Raw genomic sequence first — 16094 nt, 5'->3', positions numbered from 1 at the left:
CGTTAACAATAAACTACCTAAATGGCACCTGATACCTCAAAGAGCGTTTTCTTTTTTGAAATTCAAGTTCTGTTTGGCTGCACTTTGAATAGCAGGGCCAAACGTAAACGTGCTTCACATGATGTGCTAATTTCCTCAAAACCAAGGCCCATATTTAAAAGAAAATTACAAAGCGCGATCCTTTGCCAAAGTGGGCAGCACCGCGCTCCGTCATTTTCACAACACAGGGACGCACAGTATTTAATTGAATACAGCACACCCCTGTGTTGTCCCCTGCCTGGACACTAAATTGAGCAGCCTAGCACCAACGCAGGCATCCTTGCACCATCATGCAAGGGTGTCTGCGTTGAGGGGGTTTAAGTTTTTTATGTGTGGGAAGGTGTCCCTTCTTGCACATAAACAGTCACTAATGGTGATTTGGCACTTCTGTGTGTGTGCTGCATTCTGCCAAAGAGTCACTTTGAAATGATTGTTTATGTGCAGGAAGGGACACCTTCTTGCACATAAACAATTATGTCTGGCATTTTGCTCTTTCTATGCGTGCTGCAGAATGCAGCACACATAGACAAATAAAAAAACGAGAAGGAATAAAAGTATTCCTCCTTGTTGCGCCATGCTAACTCCAACTTGTAAACTTGTAAATCCGAGGCAGCATCAAAATGCGATGGGTGATGCTGTGGCACGCCCACAGCAACACCCTTGTAAGCCCTTTCCACTCAATGGGCTGCATGTAAAGGGTCTTTATTTACAAGGTGGCTTTAAGCCACAAAAAGTGTTTTAACGTCACCTTGTAAATATGGCGTAGGGCCTTGCGCCACCGGAACATCACAAAAAGTGATGCTCAGGTAGTGCTAGGGGCTCATAAATATGCCCCCAAATCTCTTTTAATTAATTAAGTTATGCTCATGCGCTCCTCTGTACAGAGAAGCACGCTGGCGTGTTCATCCTTGCATACAATGAACAGCAAGATTTGTTTAAGAAGCAACGAAACATGATGCATAAATATATTTAAGCTACATCAAAATTACTTTCCGTTAATTAAGTATGAAATGTCCAAAGGAAGTACTTCTTTCAAAATGAAACCTTTTCTTTTTAAAAAGTAGGATCCGGAACAGCAGCAGCTTGATCTGCTCAGAATGGGACACAGGATAATTGGACACATCTCATGGGCTAGTCACATTTTGTTCTCAATAATTTCCTTTTCATTAATTGGATGCATTTTTCTTTTATCAAGGAAGCAGAAAAGATAGAAAACAGCTTGTTATGCTTACATATAGAATCATTATACAAGCATTTTGCTCAGGCATATGTCTCAGCATGTAATTCCTCTCATTGATCTGTTAGTAGTTCTTCATTATCTTAAGGAATGTTCCCCCAGTTAGCAAAAGGACCCCAGATGGTCAGCCCTTTCAATTCCCATTCCTCCCTTACTTCTACAGACAGTAAGGGCCATATTTATACTTTTTGACGCAAAACTGCGCTAACGCAGTTTTGCGTCAAAAAAATTTGCGCCGGCTAACGCCATTCTGAAGCGCCATGCAGGCGCCGTATTTAATCAATGTCGTTAGCCGGCGTTAGCCGCCGGCGCTGCCTGGTGTGCGTGGAAAAAAACGACGTACACTAGGCAGCGCCGGCGTAGGGGGATATGGGGCTTGGGCATCAAAAAATGGGGCAAGTCAGGTTGAGGCAAATGTTTCGCCTCAACCCGATTTGCGCCATTTTTTTCGACTCCCAACCCCCATAGAAATGACTCCTGTCTTAGCAAAGACAGGAGTCATGCCCCCTTGCCCAATCGCCATGCCCAGGGGACTTATGTCCCCTGGGCATGGTCATTGGGCATAGTGGCATGTAGGGGGGCACAAATCAGGCCCCCCTATGCCACAAAAAAAAAAAAAAAAAAAATGACTTACCTGAACTTACCTTAATGTCCCTTGGATGGGTCCCTCCAGCCTTGGGTGTCCTCCTGGGGTGGGCAAGGGTGACAGGGGGTGTCCCTGGGGGCATGGGAGGGCACCTCTGGGCTCCTTCAGAGCCCACAGGTCCCTTAACGCCTGCCTTTTGCAGGCGCTAAAAAACGGCGCAAAATCGGCCGTATGTCATTTTTTTTGACCCGCCCACTCCCGGGCGTGAATTTTGCCCGGGAGTGTAAATACGGCGCACATGCCTCGGAGTCAATTTTTTAGACGTGAACGCCTACCTTGCATATCATTAACGCAAAGTAGGTGTCCACGCTAAAAAATGACGCAAACTCCATGGACTTTGGCGCTAGACGCGTCTAGCGCCAAAGTATAAATATGGAGTTAGTTTTGCGTCGGAATTGCGTAAAAAAAAACGACGCAATTCCGGCGCAAACGGAGTATAAATATGCCCCTAATTTCTCTTTCATACACAGTACAAATGTTATCCCACCAATATTCAAACCTAGAGGGTTCAGAAACCTATCCCGCAAGTGAGGGAAGTCGCGTTTCTACTTTGAATGTAATTTGACTCATAAAGAGCTGCAAAAATGGTATAATCTCATTTCTCATCCCTAAATATGATAACCAATACTACACACTTACATCATGCTGGGTTGGTTTTGCTGGGACCACAGCTGGAGTGGCAGAGCACCTTCAAGCCCACATCCAAGGGTCCAGGACTGAGGTGGAACCACTTGAGAGGGTAGGACTCATAGCAGACAGAGTTCAGGTTCTGGGTTCAAAGTGGTCCGAACCTTCTGTCCCTGAAGCTCTGGTCAGAAGGCCAGCAAAAGACCCTTTGGAGTCACTCCTGTGGTCCTGGGTACAAGATGCATTCCAGTACTTCACTCAAGCAGGGCAACAGAGTAGCAGTACTTCTGGCAGAGCAGCACAGCAGTCATTGTGAGTCTTCCGCAGGTCCAGATATGTGAATAGTTGGGTGTGAGGGTCCAATATTTATACCTGGTATCCACTTTGAAGTAGGAGAAGGTTCTGGAGGTTTTCCCCCACAGAGCTGTTTGGAATATCCTGGCTCTCTACCATGGCCCAAGTTTGTATGGGGTCACAATAGACTAGTGACAAACCCTTTGTGAGTGTGCTTCGGCAATATCTCTGTGATGTGAGAGTGTTGTAGGTGACGGATCCTTCCTCTCATCAAGTTAGAAGTGACCCATCCTGCCAATACCTATGAGCCTTTGGTTCACTGTCTGGGATCAATACACAAAGACTAACTGTCAGCTTCACCAAGTCACGTGACCAAGAATACGGTCAGAAGACAACAAATGGGGAGCCGGAGGGAGTAATAAAATGCTTAGTTTCAAAAAATTGTATTTTCAGAATTGTGACCTAAAATCTGACTGTACTATTAAAGACGGCTTAAAATTACAGTTCTATAGACACCAAACCTGGCATTTCTACCTGCTCCCAATAGAAAGTTATCACTTTGTTGATACAATAATTTAACCCTGTGCTATCCTATAGGAGAGGTAGGCCTTGCAGTAGTGAAAAAGGAACTTAAGGGTGTTTCACTAACCAGTACATGAATGAGGATTCTTTCATTCATGGAGATCAGTGCCGGTCAGATTCTTTGCAACCTGGTTTATAAATTACTGGAAGGATTGTCAAACTTTGTGTCTTAAGCTTTGTGAAGCAATTGTACTAATTTCCAATATGGGACATGGTTTAATAGTTGATGTTTTATTTGGTTCCTCAGGAGTCTTTCCTTTTTGCGTTGTTTTCATCACTCAGTCTGAAGATGGCTCGCTAATTCTCTAGCCATGTAAGACCGAAACATCAACAGTCCATTCTCTGTGACTCCTATCTTCCAACTTCAGTCATTTTCAACTGAATTATCTATCTTTATTGGTCTATGGTCAGAAAGTTTGTGGTATGTCAGGTGGATATACCAATCCTCCCTAATCACCAGCAATTATACTATGAAAATGGATTGTGTGATTACTGTGCATTGGCTGCCCTTTTCTCATTGTTACACCTTGGACCCTGATTAAACATGCATTCCATATTATGTATAGGTATTGGTACTTATTGTTGAATTAATGTGTATGCATATGTGTAAAAGAAAAACATTTTCCATAATTTATTTTGTGGTACACCATATTATATGTATACCTTCTTTGTTAAATTAATTATAGGTAGGATTTTGTACACCAACTTAACTCAGAGTGCATATAAGTTTTTCCTTCAGGTGCCTATTGTTCAATGATCAAGTATAGACCTAGTCTTCTGGGGGAATATTGGTTGGCCTTAGTGTGTGGTATCCAGCCACTAACTGCACAGTTGTGCAGGTGTATATTAATGAATTTCTGTCTTATTAGTTATGGATGTGTATTAAAAGAGTTCTCATTCTTCGCTGTTATCACTTTGCACTTGGTTGCCCATAATCCATTGCTCAATCATTCTCTACTATTCAAAGTTAACCACTCTATCTGTTCATTATCCACTCTCTTGTGCATTTGTTTTTGTTTAATTACACAACATTCCTGTTCTGAAAAGGAGAAAGAAAGAAAGAAAGAAAGAAAGAAAGAAAGAAAGAACGAAAGAAAGAAAGACAGGAAGAAAGGAAGAGGAATAAACAGAGGATGGAAGGAATGAAGTGAAAAAAGCAAGGAAGAATAAAATAAATAGAAATGTTGGAAGAGTATTTTGGTCCAGCACATATCTGCCTGTCTGAGTGAGATGAAAGGGAAAAGTAAAGCGTAGTGTGATATTTAAATTACTAGTGTCAAATTATTTCCTGTGAAACAAAGAGATGCATTCAAAAATTATGATGCACATAACCAGCTAAAGAGGTGATGGAGCATTTACTTGTTATGCTCTAAATCGAGGTTGACAAACCTTGGGGTCTATGCAAAAGGGGTCAGCTAGGGAATTAGGCAGCAATCTGTCATCAATTAATTTCAGCAGTGTAACCAATTTGGCCACACATTGAAAACCCAACCCGGAAATAAAATTAAAGGGTTTTATTATAAGATAACACCTAATGTAAACAAATCTCAAAAACATACTGTAAAGATACAGAATAGCAATTGGATAGGTGAAATAGTGTAATAGCATAAGGTAAACAGGGAACTCTGCAATGGCTATGCACAACATCAACAAAAGATTCTGATGTTCTAAAGACAAACACTGGTCAAACCTTTTGCATATTAGTGCAAATTCAAGTCATTTAACTAAATAAACTGTGGACAATAGGGAATCTCCTAAAGCACCTAAAGAAGGAATGTGTCCAAACCTACAGGACATGAGGGCAAAAGGTAAAAAGGAAATAGAGGCCAAAAATAATTTGGAAAATTGTAATTGAGGCAAAAAGAAGATAACCAATGAAGGCAAATGATGAAGGTGTTAGTATATCAGAGACTTCTTAGAGAATGAAGTGTAAGTCAAAGCCACACTCAGCAAAGCATGGGGAAATGGGGAAGATTAGAGGCCTGTACCTCTCAAAGTCCAAGCAAAAATTATATCTGTTGATAATAAATTAGTGAGGGTCCTAGTAAAAGTCATAAAATCAGTTAGGTAATGCCTCCTACAATCAGGCCATATCGGGTTTCATCTTCTCTCGTCTCTCAGTTTAACTTTGCAACATTACTGTACATTCCCAAGACTGTTCTCGGAAAGGTGCTGTCCTTGGTCTCCTGTACAAAGATTGCAACCTGTATGAAAAGGGGAAGTCACTTCTCTCGATATCTCCATATACCTTTCCAAGGGTGTTTTCTCAGCCTCCCCAAGAACAAAACAATAGTACTTCTTTTCCCAAACTAACAATTTTTCTTTATGACTATCTGAAAGAAATGACATGTTAGCAGAAAATGGATAACAGTTGCTCATGTTACAATAATTCAGGCTTAATAAAGCTAAAAAAGAAAATACTTCAATGCACATTTAACTTGTTATAAGTTGAAAAATCAAGTTATACTATGAAGTCAGTTATAATTTCTCATTTCAAGCATCAAGTTATAGTTAATGTAGAACAAAATAAATTCTAAGCACACGTTATGGGATTCAATGGAGAACTACAATTTTCAACATTAATCAACAATATTTAGTGAAAATGCACAATATACATTACAATCAAAGCATATGAAATCACATTGCCATCAAGTATTATAACATGTAACTCAGCTCCCCCACTTAGGTAAGTGGGGGAGCCAGTATTCAAAGGCAAATGTCTAGGGGGTCAAACTATTCGATTCATGGTTGATGCTCAAGATTTACAGTGAGTGGACACTGGGCACTAATTTCAAGTTAGTATTGATCAAAATTTGTAGTTAAGCCTAATTCCTTATCCCTACGATACAGGGGACTCCATACATTATTATAAATTAGCCATGCCGCTTGCAAACGTTTAGCCATGCTAACCACAACCATGTCCCTTGTGTTGGATTTCCAAATTCTCAGTGCAGTCTTGCATCCTCTTACCTCCAAGGAGTGGCACACTGGACTTATCCATCTTTCATGGGGAGCTGTATTAGCTAGACAAAAGAATAAGAAGTGAGCACTTGATTCAGATGATATGCAGCATGCAGGGCTTGTGTCATTAAGGCTAGTTCATTCACTCCACCTTGAGGTGAACCCAAGGATCAGAAGGTGCCATACCAGAATTTCATGTAAAGTTGCCTAGCTTGGGAGCCTTGTATAGCTTCAAAAGAACTTTCATATAAAGGGATACTCTTGCAGTCTAAAAGTTAATCAGTCAAATTCTCTGACCTACAATGGTTAATCTTCTCTCCCCAGAGAAAATCTCTGCACTTGTCTTTATTGTGTTGTCTGGATAGCTTAGTGACTTCTTCTGGGTTGACCCAAAGAGAGTCAAAATAGAGACTTTTATTATTAGAGAAATTGAGTGATCCCAGAAACCAGATCGAAAGCTGCTCTGAGGTCTATGAATACTATCTAGTACTGGCCTTTCCCTAGCAATACAGTTTTTCAATAGATAGCATAGAACCATAATAACTGGTCTAGTATGCTTGTCTTGGGCCTAAACCCTGCTTGGAGCTCCAAAAAGATGTTGTTATTAGAGATCCACTCCCTCAGTTTCTCCAAACTCTGGCGGCAAAAGATCTTTTGGAGCCAATCTATGAGACTAATGGGTCTAAAATTAGCAGGGTCATCGGTTTACCTTTTCTTATGTATTGGGACAATCTCTGCATGCTTCCATGATATTGGTATTGTCCCTCCCTTTAGTATTGCCCTGGAAAGTGTGTTTATATAAGACACCAAACTATCCACCTCAGAGGCATATAACTCGGCAGGGATGCAGTCTGGGCCTGATGCTTTTCTTCGGAAACCCTAGTGGATCTCTATGGTGTTCTCTCCACCCGCCTCAGTTTCTTCAATGTCAGCATACAGTTTTCCAAAGACCTCCACCCAACGTTGTGGCTGTACATTAAAGTCAATTGACTTCTGTGCGCAATAATGCCCCAAGAGGCCATGGAATCACCACTTTTTGCTGATCTAACTAGGTTTCGATTTTCCAACTTGTTCTAGCTTGTTGCAACACCATTTGTAGTGCTTCCTAGCTTTTAGAATAGGATCATAATCTTGCATGTTTATTGCTTTTAGAAGAGAAGATTGTGCTACTTTAAACTGCCTATTATACCAGGGATGTGTTGTTTTTAAGGTTTTCACCACTTTCTTGGGTGCCCTCTGTAACAGAGCCCTCAGCTCAATAAACAGATCTTCATGTTGCATAACAATAAGATCTGGGACTCCTTCTTAATCTAGCAAGATCTCCATTTTACCCAGTGTGTCAGCTACTCTAGAGTAGACCTGTCTCAATATGTCAAGATGGGCTTCACCATACTCCCACTTTAGGGCCTTTTTTTGTTGGATAGGGAAATATCCCCCAAGACTAAGGGTTTGAAAGTCACAGCACCAGGGCCTACACGTGCTACCAGATTCAATTAAAGGGCATTGTGAACACTGTGGTGCCTTTATAGGACTACCATGTCCTTTATGAACTGCCACATATTTAGAGATAGTTATGATGAAATCTATTCTACTAGCTAAGATCAACCTCTTGAATGTGAATGCCCTTTCCTGGTCTGATAGGGACCTGCTGTTATAAGCTCACAATCTGAGCTTTAAAGTTGTTCCCAATATCTGGTTTTCTTAGGACCAAACTCCTTGCTACTTTAGGAATACCTTGCCTTGGAATAAACCACATGCCACGTCCTCCTCAGCTACGTTCACATCACACTGATTAAAAGGTTTGAATGGCACATTTAAATCACCACCTACTATTACAGATGTGTCATATGATAAAACAGCCAGAGGTGCATCTAGGGAATTTAATGTTTGTGACTATTTGATCTCTCCGATAGGCCTATTATAGACATTATCCAAGTGAACACAAATGCTTCCTTTGCATAAGGAGAACTCAAGTATATCATTGGAAGATACAGGAAGCCTCCTAACTATACAATTCAATGAAGGCTTTACCTAAATAATGAAACCCCAGGCTGGGCTGCCTCTTTCCTTAACAACAGCAGGGTAATAAAGGGTTGAGTAACCGCATTTGAAGCAGGGATCTACCGCCCATGTCTCTTGAAGTATGCAAATTTCAAAGTCAGCAATAAAAGATCCCCATACTGGGTCAGCTAGTTTTGTTTTTAATCCTACTACATTCAGTGAAATTAAACTCCATGAAGAGCGATGTGAGGCAATGTGGGAAAATACTTGTTTTGCATCAATGGATAGGATAGTGGTAAAGTATAAAACATTTAGCAATAATGTGACTGTATTCAGTGAGTGTACAAAACGTGCATATTTGCCACTAGTGAAAGTACCCAAAATCCCCAAAGAATTATGCAAAAATTATTTGTAATTATGCAAAATGCATCTCCCTGCGACTTGTTTGAAAAATAATGCAAGGACGCATTTTCTGTTTAAGAATTAGCATGAAAAGGCATGCCATCTGACGCATGTACAAGATGATTTTGATGGGATTAGACCTCCTTCTCAGCTGTGTTCTCTAACTCATTCAACCTATTCCATTCCACTATTGTCCATTTCTCCCATTGCCTTTTTTCATGCCCCTGTGCTTTAATTTGTCATTTTTTCCCTGCCTGTCTATTTTGTCTATTTTACCTTTTTTTTGTTACCACCTCCCCCACTCATGGAAAGTTTCATGCTGAGCTGCTAAGGGAAAGCAAAGAAAAACAAAACAACCGGCTGACCAAAATTGCACCAAATTTGACAGAAAGTTACAACTTTACTCAGAAAGTGTGCTTTTTGTTATTCGGTCTAAAGCTGTCCAGTAGCTTTCAAGAAACTAGCTTTAAAAGAGGTGTTCAGAGGGCACGAAGAGGTTAATCACTAGAAACAATTAGTGGTATCTGGACTATTGGTGCCAACCCATGCTCTGATTGGTCAATTCACAGGGCATTGGTTAATCTTGATAGGCTGGCCGCATTATGAACAATACATTGTCGCAATTAAGCAGGACTGAGAGACATGGCACCTGTGTCCTGGACATTAATTGAAAAAACATGTAAGAGGACAAGGTGAGCATACCATATCCCAAAGTGACAAGTGGGGTCTCAAAGGGGTTGTAGTGAAAGCCTGTTTTGATACTTACAAAAAGGAACACATATCAGGGTGGTAACAGATTTAAAGTAAATTGTTTGTAGGTGTTACCATAATATTTTTTTACAATGTAGAGTGTTCTACGGTAATTTTGCACTGTGAAAAATTAGGAAATTTTCCGGAGATTTAATAGTACAGGTCTGAGAGAAAACAGTTTTCTCTCATGATCTACTCAAAGAGGATATGAAAGGTTCTCCAGAAGCTAGCTACAATAAGACACATTTTCTATAAGTTTACACTATCTTCCTCAGTCATGTGAGAACAAAGTCTGGTGTTCTTAGTAAAACATCTACTTGCAACAGCATTTGAATTCCCAGGGATCTGATGCAGCTTTGCCACAGTGTTAGAATGAATAACTAGAGTGCTAGCATTCTGTATTTGTGACAAACGTGTGTCACACCTGAATACCATCTTGATGGAATTGAATTTCTAAAACTGAAAACATTTCCTCCAGAGGACACAGCAGTTAATTTACAAATCAAGGGATTTATTTTGTCATACAATTTGTGATAATGTTCTAGAAAGCTAAGCTGAGGACCCATTTTCTATAATTTCTCAAATATCTTCCTCATCAATGTCAGTAAGGAAGCATCCAATGCTGGATGAAACGTGTACTTCCAATACGATAAACAAACTGTCAGTTGATTCCCCACTGTTCTATTGCAGCTTCACCACAGTTCTCTAAGGAACAACTGTAGGGATAACATTCTTTATTTAGGACACAACCGTGGCTACCTGAACACCATATTGATGGAATCAAAGCAGTACGACTGAAAACATTTCCTGCAGTGGAAACTGCAGTAAATTAAGAAACATAGAGATTATGTTTAGTGCTCTTGAAAGCTAAAATCTCAACAAATTTTCTTTGAGTTCTCAAATGTCTTCTTCATCCATGTCAGTAAAATGCACAATAAAACATACTTCCAACAGCTGTGGCATCAAGATGTTATTGCTAGTATGAAAATAGCGGGTTAAAAATGTGAAGGGGCATATGGATTTTTAGTGATATGAGACTTAATGAGTTTTTAAAGAGACTAAAAATAGATAAAGATGGAGACATCGACAAAAGTACAGAATCCTCTTTCAAAATCTGTTTACTCATACTTACCAGCCCTCTCAGTAAGTTAACAGATGTAAAATTTGAAAATGGTAAACATTTTGGCAGGCAAACTTTGTGCACAGTGGTGCTTCATTGTCCTACTAGTGACAACTGAGGAAGACTGGGTGCAGGCTCTGGTTGTGCAGAGCTATAGTCAGTGTGAAGTGGAGGTTAGGGGCAGGGCTTTGCCTTGATGCCGGTACTAGCAGCCAACTCCTACTGTAAACAACCAAAGACAGTGAGCTGCACATGTTGGGTGCCAGTAAATGGTTGGGTATATTGACTGACAACCTAAGACCTTGTGCAGTAGGGGTTGGGCACTTGCAGTAGGGTGGACTCTAGGCCAATTTAGAATATGATAAAAAAAACTGGAATTCACTGAAAGAAACAATGGTTAGAGTTGATGTACTTATAGATGTTGAAACAAAAAAACACTAATATACACCAGTATAATATATTCAATTCACTATAACTTGCCCCTTTATCATGTGTTGCTTGTGACTTTACATACTACATCACTCATGATGTGTTAAATTACATTATTGATTACACCACTCATAAGATTTAACAAACAACACTGATCAAATCAAAATGGGTACTGCTGTTTTTCGATAATCAATCAAGCGGGACTAAGAAAAAAATAGGTGGTTCTAAAACAATGATATCCAATATTAATTCCCACAGAAACCTTTCTTTCCAGTATGCAAAAAATTATTTGGATGAAATGACACCAGATTTGGCAGAACGTTAGAACTTTAATCAGACAATGGCCCTCATTCTGACCTTGGCGGGCGGCGGAGGCCGCCCGCCAAAGTCCCGCCGTCAGGTTACCGTTCCGCGGTCGAAAGACCGCGGCGGTAATTCTGACTTTCCCGCTGGGCTGGCGGGCGGTCTCGTTCAGACCGCCAGCCAGCCCAGCGGGAAAGAGGCTTCCACAATGAAGCCGGCTCGGAATCGAGCCGGCGGAGTGGAAGCTGTGCGACGGGTGCAGTTGCACCCGTCGCGTATTTCACTGTCTGCGCAGCAGACAGTGAAATACATGTAGGGGCCCTCTTACGGGGGCCCCTGCAATGCCCATGCCAGTGGCATGGGCACTGCAGGGGCCCCCAGGGGCCCCGCGACCCCCCCCTACCGCCATCCGGATCTCGGCGGTCCGACCGCCGGGATCTGGATGGCGGTAGGGGGGGTCAGAATCCCCGCGGCGGTGCAGCAAGCTGCGCCGCCGCGGAGGATTCAATGGGGCCGCGGTACACTGGCGGGACCCCGCCAGTGGTGCCGGTCCGACCGCGGCTTTACCGCCGCGGTCGGAATCCCCAATGAAGCACCGCCGGCTTGTCGGCGGTGCTCCCGCGGTCCTCCGCCCTGGCGGTCAAAGACCGCCAGGGTCAGAATGAGGGCCAATATGCTTTTCATTATTTGGTATAAAGACATGCTTGGGATGGTGATGAAGAGGTTAATTGCCTGGATAAGTTAATTGCATGTAGACTGTCATGTACCATGGAGTTCTGCAAGGGTCCTATAGTACTAAAAATGCAACAAAATGTATTTACTGTTGGTTGACAGAGCCTTTTTCTCCTGTTGGTCCATGGGGTTCCTCAGTACCTAACATGGTATCACGCAATCACTTTGGGCAGCCACAACAGTTCAAAAATATTGCTGCATCATTACAAGACTCAGTACCCATGCCCTGAAAAGGTTCTATAAGAGGGCATAGATCCTGCAGCCTGGCGTGAACTGGAAGAATACTAACTCTAAAAAAATTACTAATCCGAAGGTAGAAATCTTCATCAGGCAAAAGTACAGAAGGTGTCTGGTGAATAGGAGGCCTTGCATGAAAATCAAGTCTCTCCCTCTTGAGCTTTCCCAACAAAGGTCAACAGCTTCACCAGAATATCATCCAGTGGCTATTCAATGATGTTGAGCCCTCGTAGGTCATAACCTGCTACATTGAATACCCTGGGGAATTTTGGCTTCCATTTCAGAGACTAAGTTGAGATGTAAAATCTCTGACAGAGGCAAAGCTGGTTTCTGTATCCGACCAACACTTCATTGCAGTTTGCATTAACTTATGTCTAGGTAGCTGTAAGGAAATGCCTCCTTGGCATAGTTACCCCCTGACTTTTTACCTTTGCTGATGCCAAGTTCTGATTTGAAAGTGTGCTGAGGCCTGCTAACCAGGCCCCAGCACCAGTGTTCTTTCCCTAACCTGTACCTTTGTTTCCACAATTGGCACACCCTGGCATCCAGGTAAGTCCCTTGTAACTGATACCCCTGGTACCAAGGGCCCTGATACCTGGGAAGGTCTCTAAGGGCTGCAGCATGTCTTATGCCACCCTGGGGATGCCTCGCTCAGCACAGACACACTGCTTGCCAGATTGTGTGTGCTGGTGGGGATAAAATGACTAAGTCGACATGGCACTCCCCTCAGGGTGCCATGCCAACCTAACACTGCCTATGGCATAGATAAGTCACCCCTCTAGTAGGCCTTACAGCCCTAAGGCAGGGTGCACTATACCATAGGTGAGGGCATAAGTGCATGAGCACTATGCCCCTACAGTGTCTAAGCAAAACCTTTGACATTGTAAGTGCAGGGAGTATACGGTCTGGGAGTCTGTCATGCACAAACTCCACAGCACCATAATGGCTACACTGAAAACTGGGAAGTTTGGTATCAAACTTCTCAGCACAATAAATGCACACTGATGCCAGTGTACATTTTATTGTGAAATACACCCCAGAGGGCATCTTAGAGATGCCCCCTGAAACCATACCCGACTTCCAGTGTGGGCTCACTAGTTTTAGCAGCCTGCCACACACCAGACATGTTGCTTGCCACATGGGGAGAGTGCCTTTGTCACTCTGTGGCTAGTAACAAAGCCTGTATTGAGTGGAGGTGCTTCCCACCTCCCCCTGCAGGCACTGTAACAACTGGCGGTGACCCTCAAAGGCTCACCCCCTTTGTTACAGCACCCCAGGGCACTCCAGCTAGTGGAGTTGGCTACCCCCTCTGGCCACGGCCCCACTCTTGGCGGCAAGGCCGGCGGAGATAATGAGAAAAACAAGGAGGGGTCCAGCGACCTCTGAAGCCTCAGAGGACTACCATGCATCTAAAAGGACCAAGAACTCCCGAGGACAGCGGCTCTGCTCCAAAGAAGAAACATCTTTGCAACAAAGAAGCAACTTTGAAAGAACACACGTTTCCTGCCGGAAGCGTGAGACTTTGCACTCTGCACCCGACGCCCCCGGCTCGACTTGTGGAGAACCAAAACTACAGGGAGGACTCCCCGGCGACTGCGAGCCCGTGAGTAGCCAGAGTTGACCCCCCTGAGCCCCCACAGCGACGCCTGCAGAGGGAATCCAGAGGCTCCCCCTGACCGCGACTGCCTGCTTCAAAGACCCGATGCCGGGTAAGGACACTGCACCCCCAGGACCTGAAGGATCTGACCTCCAGTGCAGGAGCGACCCCCAGGTGACTCCCTCCCTTGCCCAGGTGGTGGCTACCCCGAGGAGCCCCCCCCTTGCCTGCCTGCATCGCTGAAGAGACTCCTGGGTCTCCCATTGAACTACATTGCAAACCTGACGCCTGTTTGCACACTGCACCCGGCCGCCCCCGTGCCGCCGAGGGTGTACTTTGTGTGCTGACTTGTGTCCCCCCCGGTGCCCTATAAAGCCCCCCTGGTCTGCCCTAATAGACACGGGTACTTACCTGCTGGAAGATTGGAACCGGGGCCCCCCCTTCTCCATTGAAGCCTATGCGTTTTGGGCACCACTTTGACCTCTGCACCTGACCGGCCCTGAGCTGCTGGTGTGGTAACTTTGGGGTTGCCCTGAACCCCCAACGGTGGGCTACCTTGGACCCAACTTTGAACCCTGTAGGTGGTTTACTTACCTGCAAAACTAACAAACACTTACCTCCCCCAGGAACTGTCAAAAATTGCAGTGTGTCCAGTTTTAAAATAGCTTATTGCCATTTGCGTGAAAACTGTATTCTATTTTGCTAATTCAAAGTTCCTAAAGTTCCTAAGTGAAATACCTTTCATTTAAAGTATTGTTTGTAAATCTTGAACCTGTGGATCTTAAAATAAACTAAGAAAATATATTTTTCTATATAAAAACCTATTGGCCTGGAATTGTCTTTGAGTGTGTGTTCCTCATTTATTGCCTGTATGTGTACAACAAATGCTTAACACTACCCTCTACTCTACTAGCCTACTGCTCGACCACACTACCACAAAATAGAGCATTAGAATTATCTCTTTTTGCCACTATCTTACCTCTAAGGGGAACCCTTGGACTCTGTGGATGCTATTTCTTACTTTGAAATAGTACATACAGAGCCTACTTCCTACAGTACCAGTCAAGTAAAACCAGGTGACCGTGGTTGTCACTTAATACTGGCCTGATATATGATTACAACTTGGTGCACATTCTCACCCATTACTTGAGAAAGGCATCACAGCAATTATGACCTCCAAAGATGCACATGACTAAATCCCTGTTATGAAAACAGGAAAATATTAAGTTTTAACTTACCCTTTTGGATAAAGTGTATCAATGCCTCACTTTATACAAGCATAATTCATGATCTTGTAAAAATAAGTAATTTCCTTTCTCTCATTAGGAAGAGTGATGCAGAGATATCTAAATTTGAAAACGTCAGATTAATCACAGTCTTCCCTTACCTGACAAACTTATGTGAAAAATGTACCTCCTTCTAACTGAGCAATCCTTTTTTTTTTGTAAATTTATTTTTATTGACATTTTTGTACAACACAATTAACATGCCCATTAGAGTGAAATTGTAGGCTACCCACAGCAGTCTGTGTCCCCTTCTAGCGCCTCCCCATCCGGGGTAGGCCTTTCATTGTTCAAAGAGAGCACACAAATTTAAGGCAACAGTGTCATCCTGCAAATGGTGAGTACAGCCATCTATTTCAGTAGATGAAACAAATAAAAAACAACTTTAAACATACAACTAATAATCCATCCCTGGATATGCCTGAATAAACTAATATAAGTCAGTGGTTGCGGACTCCCTTCTCTAAGCCAGAGGGGCCCCTATCAAGTCCACTCAACAAATCTCAGTATCTGGTTCCTAAATATGGAAGAGGTGCATTGCTCTGAGCTGGGGCCCACATGCAGTAAGAGGTAGACCCCTGGAGAGAAACCTAACCAGGGGGTCCCAGATAAAATCAAAACTTCTGCGTGAGCCCTCCCCTTTATCAACCCGACGCTCCATGGAAAGGCTCCTCCACAGCCTGGTGAACCACAGGGCTATAGGGGGTGGGCCTGCTCTTTTCCAGAAGGATGCTAATGTTGTCTTCGCCGCCCCTAGAGCCAACCAAAGAATGGCACGGTCCCCTTGTGTTTGGTGCTGCAATTCCTGGGCTCGAAGACCCAAGGGAATATGTTCCGGTGCGGTCGGTACAGGG

This window comes from Pleurodeles waltl, chromosome 4_2 (assembly GCF_031143425.1).
Source record: "Pleurodeles waltl isolate 20211129_DDA chromosome 4_2, aPleWal1.hap1.20221129, whole genome shotgun sequence".
In the NCBI taxonomy this organism is placed as follows: domain Eukaryota; kingdom Metazoa; phylum Chordata; class Amphibia; order Caudata; family Salamandridae; genus Pleurodeles; species Pleurodeles waltl.
This window is presented reverse-complemented; position numbering follows the sequence as displayed.